This window comes from Danio aesculapii, chromosome 13 (assembly GCF_903798145.1).
Source record: "Danio aesculapii chromosome 13, fDanAes4.1, whole genome shotgun sequence".
Lineage (NCBI taxonomy): Eukaryota > Metazoa > Chordata > Actinopteri > Cypriniformes > Danionidae > Danio > Danio aesculapii.
Window position 1 is genome coordinate 9,743,907 of NC_079447.1, and position 6,000 is coordinate 9,749,906.

The following is a 6,000-nucleotide window of genomic DNA, read 5'->3' on the forward strand; positions in this document are numbered from 1 at the left end:
TATGAAATGACCAAATGAAATGACATTACTAAAGTGTAAATGAGATTTTAGGATTTAACTGAACAGCTTGGTGGAGGAAGTGATTGAAATTAATCAGACCTTCATTTTGCAATTTTGTCTTTTTTTGCATTTTGATTGTTCTGGTCACTATACTTTCATATGGAAAAAAACAGACATTCTGCCTAAAAACTAATTCTTCTGGGGGCTAACTCTATTGACAACTTATTATTATTATTTATTATTATTTATTTATTAATTAACATTCATTCATTTATATTTAATGCAGCAAAAAAGCAACAGGACTTTCTTTAAGTAGAAATACTGTGGAAAAAAATTCTAGCTTGGTTAAACATCAGGGGGCTGGGGCATAAACACATCCACCGATCATTGGCTCTTAAGGGGTTTGTTCACCCAAAATTGAGAAGTCTGACATCATTTACTCAGTTAAACTACTATGAAAGTCAACGTTTACCCATTTCTAACATTCTTCAAAATATCTTATTTTTCCTTTAACAGAAAAATGAAACTTATGACGGTTTGGAGCCACTTGAGGGTGAGTAAATAATGAGTGAATTTTCATTTTGTTTGGGTAAATTGTCAATATGAAAGTTATGTGACCTACTAAAATGACATTACAAAATTGGAGGAAGTGACTGAAATTGATGGGACCTTCATTCTGCAATTTTGTCTTTATTTGAAGCTTGAAAAAACTGACATTCTGCCTAAAATTTCAGTCTTATGGGTGTTAACTATATTAACAATTTATTATTTGTTTATTCATTCATTCATTTATTTATATTCAATGCAGCAAAAAAAAAGAAACAATACTTTTGATTAATTTAATGCATTGTCACTGAGAAAAGAAACAGTACACACACTAGTGTTGACTATACCTAATATATGTTACAGATGCATCAGGTTCTTCATCCAGTACTGCATACACTGTGACGCTCATCCCTATTTATTTATCTATTATTTATAGGTTCACTCATGCCTCACACTCGTTCATTTCATGGTACTGTCATATAACTCAAGAGGATGGATGTCTGAGCCCAGTGGACATAAGGAAAGGCAGAATTCCTGAAGGCCTTTACCTGAAAGACAGCATTTACCTCTGGGAGATCATGTTTTAAGGGTGAGCATAAAAATGTCAAGGTCTATTCAAGAGTGAGTTATCCAGACGAACCTCCAGTGGCCTGTTTTCAGACTCTCTGCTGAAAGAGAAGCAGTCTTTCAGCAGCGCTGGAGTGCTTTAAGAGTGTGTAAAGTGTTGGGCCAAGTTGAATTCCATTCGTTGGCATCATAAAACAGTTCACCAAATTAATTTTAATTTGGTTTTAATGATGGAGTCTCCCGCAAGTGACCACACTACTCAGGAAAGTTTGAATTGAAGCCATCTCTAATAATAACAGAGATACAAGGGGTGCACGAATTTAATGTAAAAGTGAAGCTTTCAGTAAATGCAACTAAAATGATTAGTGTATACTGCAGTGTAAATCATCTGATGTCTGTTAAAAATGGTGTACTGCATAAACATAGAAGAAAATTCATACTTTTTAACCCATTTTTATGCACTCTGGGGTGATTTTGAGTCTTAATTTGGCCACAACCTTTTCTGTGTTTCAGCTAGCGGCATGCTTTTTGGTGACAAATCTTATTTTGACACATATTTTGGGAAAATGCTTTGAATTTAAAAAAAAACAACAACAACGCACATTTTTCTCCCACTCTGGGCAAATTTACTACCCTTTTGTTAGTGTATTTTAGGGATAAAAACATCCACGAAATTAAACTGCTGTAAAAAGCATCAGATAAATATTTTTCTCAAAATGTTTTTGCATAAATCTGTTAATCAACCTCAGTCCTGATCAAAACTACTAAATTGCTTAGAAAATGACTGGATTTGGTGAAAAAAAAACACACAAAATGATGTATTTTCAATATAAAAAGTAATGGTGAACTGGACTTTTTAAACTTGTTATCATGCATTTTTGATTGTTGGTGGTTTTCCCTGTTGGGAAGAGGCAAAATTTGTCATTTTTACTGTTGATCATCAGTTGGCATCATAAACTCTTTAGATAGACCTATACAAAAAAAAGCTTATTTTCTGGATTGTGTATGGAGTGTAACAGCAAATTAATGTATATATGTGTCTGTGAGTGTGTGAGAGTGACCGTTACGCACTTACCTTGATGTGTCTAGAAATTAAAATGGTCATGCACAACTGAGTCTGGTTTCTCTCAAGGTTTTTTCCCTCTCCGCTGTCGCCACTGGCTAGCATGGTTCGGTATCTGTAGAGCTGCACATCGTTGGATTTGCTCTTCAGTGTTTGGACTCTCAGTAGTGATTATTAAACCACACTGAACAGAGCTAAACTGAACTGAACTTAAATACTACAAACTGAACTACACTGATCCAATTTACTATGATCTTCTATGTGAAGCTGCTTTGACACAATCTACATTGTAAAAGCGCTACACAAATAAAGGTGAATTGAATTGTCTGAGAAAATCAAAATATGCATCTCAGAAGTACATGGAGTAAACAAAAACAAAGACTGTATTTATGCACCATCAAATGTGTTTATAATTGAAGTCAATGGGGCACAAACAGCCACCAACAGTAAATTTGTGAGAAAAAAGAAAATCTAACAATTCGTCAAAGCCAATGATGTTACTAATCGCACACATGTCCAAGATTAAAATAAGATCCAATCCACAATTACTTTTTATATTGAATATGCGTCATTTTGTGTGTGTTTTTTTTCGCCAAATCAGTGACATCATTTGTGAGATTGGCAATCAAAGAGTTAAAACCCTGTAATTTTTAAAAACATTTAGTAGTTTTGATCCGCACTGAGGTTGATTAACCGATTTATACAAAAAATTTGAAAAAAGTATTTATCTGATGCATTTTTACAGTAGTTTAATTCAGTGGATGTTTTCACCCCGAATACAAAAAGGCAGTAAATTTGAACAGTACATAAGGGTTAAGATGCTTTATTTTAGGGTTACATTTTTTTTTACTCAACGATGATTCCTTGGATTTCCAAAAAAAAATTTAAGTTGAGTGGTTGTAAACAATTTATTTGGGTTGAATTGAAACAAACAAATTAAGTTGAACATTACTAAATTTAATTTATAATTTAATTTATATTTAGCACATATAAATTGTTTGCAACAATTTTGCAGACCTAATTTTCTTCAGTGTATGTTCCTAGTAGTAATTTAAATGATTCATTTTCCAGTTTTCTTATTAAAAAACATACGCAGCAGCACCACACACACTTGTACGGCCATCTTAATTAAGTATTTGTTGTAATGCAATTGTCTGTTTATTATTATTATTTAGGCAGAAGGTTAAAATAAGTCTTAGGGCTTTTGCCTCTTCCTGCATATTATGGCTTATTTTTTCTGTTTAATTCCAATATTTTTGTATTTTTGTGCAAAAATAAATAAAGCAAGTATAATAAAAGTATTTTTGTGGGGCAGACATTCCCTAGACATGATTTTTGTACAAACTGTATAATCTGTAGTATCCCCTATACCCCAAGACTACCCCTTAACCCAACTCTTACTGGAAACAATCTGTATTTTCAGAATACTTTATTATGTGTGATTTATGGGCCGCTTTCCTCATGGGGACCAAAAAAACGTCCCCACAATGTGAGAAATACAAGGTACATACACACACACATACACAAAAGAATAAGTCTGTCTATCGGCTTTGTTGTGACCTTGCAGTCTCTTTTACAATTCAATCATTGTTTCTAAGCCAGGAATTATTTACCAAGAATTTTCTAAAGATTTTCAATAAGGTTTAGATCAGGACTCGTTGCTGGTCATTTAATTATTTTAATGTTTTTTACTTAACTTTTTTTTTTTTTGAACTCGATGGCTTTTTGTTTTTGAAGCTGTGTGTGTGTGTGTGTGTGTGTGTGTGTGTGTGTGTGTGTGTGTGTGTGTGTGTGCGCGTGCATGCGTGCGTGAGTGTGTGTGTGTGTGTGCGCGCGTGTGTGTGTGCGTGTGCGTGTGTGCGTGTGTGTGTGTGCGTGTGTGTGTGTGCGTGTGTGTGTGTGTGTGTGTTCAGTTCCGTGTTTTCCTGGCCGGAGGCTTGAGCACCTGCACACAGTGAGCTCAAGCTTAAGGGTGAAGGTTTGATTGACAGCAGCTCAGGCTGGAGTGTTATTCATCAAAACAATCCAACAACCATTGATGGACGTCCTTATACATCTTTCATTGAAGAGATTCCTCATCTGTTCTTCACCTCAGAATAAAAATTAAAGGTAAATGTGGAATTTTGTGCCTTCATATCTTACAAACGTTCTGCTGCTTTATTTTGTGCAGCACTGTTTTAGGATTATTGAAATACCATGTGCTGAAAAAAACTGTGTATCACAAAAAAAACCCACACATTTAAGCGACACTTTGAATTAAACATGAAATTAAAAGCAGAAAAATTGTTTCCTTTTAACACATTGTCATATAAAATCTTTGATCAGTTTATAACAGTTAGAAAAAAAAGTTTTGCAATTTATTAAATTTTTTAAGGGGTGGTCCACAGTGTATTTTAAGGCTTGGTTGTGTTTATAAGACGCAAAGCCATGTGTGCTCATGCTTCGTTTGTAGAAAATCAAGTTGTTTCTTCATATATCGTACTTTGATTATATACAGCTACTCAGCTAACATGAAAACGACTGATATTTCATAGTTCCAAAAGGCGCGCCCTCAAGAGGCTCTGATTGGTCAGCTAACATAATGTGCTATGATTCGTGGATCGGCTCCGCATCACCAGGAAAGGCATCACGCGCCTTCAAGCATGCGATTTTGCACTGTGTAAACAGTCAGTCAAAGTAGCTGTTAGCCATATCAGTTTGTGCCTGAATCAAACAGAAAATGAAGAGCACACAGCTAATCCTCACTCCTGCTCTCTAAAGAAAAATCTAATAAGTGTCTTTCACATATATTCGGAATAAGCATGTGTAAGTAATACGTTCACATATATTTTGAAAATTTTTAATTTGACATGTTGAACGCATGGAAAACCACCGCATAGAGATACACTGAAAGCGTTGCAGCGCAGGTGAAGATTGTGGGTGTTTACAGAGGTTCGACGGATAAATATGAATTTGTAGCTAAATTGTTAGCAGTGCCAAATAGCTTTTCCTGTTGTTTACATCCTTGTTTACATCCTCGCTACAACATACGGTTAACCCTAGAAACTGTGCATGTAATTGATCAATTTTAACAAATAAAAACACTTACAGGTTGTGGCTCACAATCCACAGCTTTGTTGGTTGGAGGAGTTTTTAGCTGAATCTAGCACTGAACTGAGAGAGATTCTGGAAGTTCTCCTTCGTCAAATGCTAGCTATATCAATTTTTATAATTCTCTGGAACATAATTACAATTAAATTGTAAATACTTCTCTCTATGTGTCGAATCCTTTGGAAGCCCAAATACAGAAACAGAAAATGCTCTGTGGAAATAGTAGTGTTTGGATGACATTTTAGCTTTCTCTGCTACATTACAGCACTACAGCGCCTCTGGCCATGGCCCATTGTTGCGCAAGGTGTATGCACGTGATGTATGCGCATGGTGAATGTACATAATCTGAAGCTTTTGTGATCTCACTAGCCCAGATGTATTTTTATTGTAGTCCCCAAAGTTTGTTCGCTGTAGGCTTTGTAAAAGCCAATATGTCTCTTTGCATTGAACTTTTAGCCTAATACATTCAGAGATGTTGTTTATGTTCACACAGCTACATTACACATGGAATAAAGTTTCAAATATAATATTGTAGTGGACCACCCCTTTAAGATTGATTTTTGACACATCTTTAGGACAATATCTGGACAGGAAATGAGGTTGGAGAAAGAGACGAGCCCATGAGGATATCAGTGATGACTTGCATTAGTATTTATTTACACACTGGATTAGCTTTTATTTCTCCTTTTTCACTATAGAATGTGTGTGTGTTTGTATTTTTGTTGCTGCCATTT